The sequence below is a fragment of the Echinops telfairi genome, unplaced genomic scaffold (genome assembly GCF_000313985.2).
Source record: "Echinops telfairi isolate 266 unplaced genomic scaffold, ASM31398v2 ScPeMD7_2;HRSCAF=8, whole genome shotgun sequence".
Taxonomy (NCBI): domain Eukaryota; kingdom Metazoa; phylum Chordata; class Mammalia; order Afrosoricida; family Tenrecidae; genus Echinops; species Echinops telfairi.
The window spans coordinates 61,968,199-61,968,677 of NW_022103898.1; positions in this window are offsets into that span (position 1 = coordinate 61,968,199).

Genomic DNA, 479 nt, shown 5'->3' on the forward strand with positions numbered 1-479 from the left:
CAGGGACAGGGGAACAACTAGGGATCTAAAATCGACAGTGAGGGAGGTGGAGTAGAAATCCTGTAATGGAGGAGCAGCTATAATCTAGGCAGAGGAATTAATGTGAGACAAATGTGGGCTGAACATGATAGTGGAACAGGAGGAGGGTAAAAGAAAATAGAGGAGAGAACTAGGAAGCAAAATTATTCTTAGAGGTGTTAACATAGAGGTGTACATATGTAAACATATTAATGCATAATAGGGGTATTAGACTAGATACATAAATTTATATGGCAATACATTGAGGCAGTGGATGGGCCTCTACTTAAGTGTTCCCTCAACACAAGAACACTGCAATAATAAAGTGGCTGGCATCTAGTAGGGAAGCAGCAAAGTCCACATGGAAGACGCACACCTGCATGTGTGATCATGAGGTGTCGATGGGAACAGACATCAGAATTCCAAAAATAAATGAACTCATCAAGGTGATGGAGAGGGGT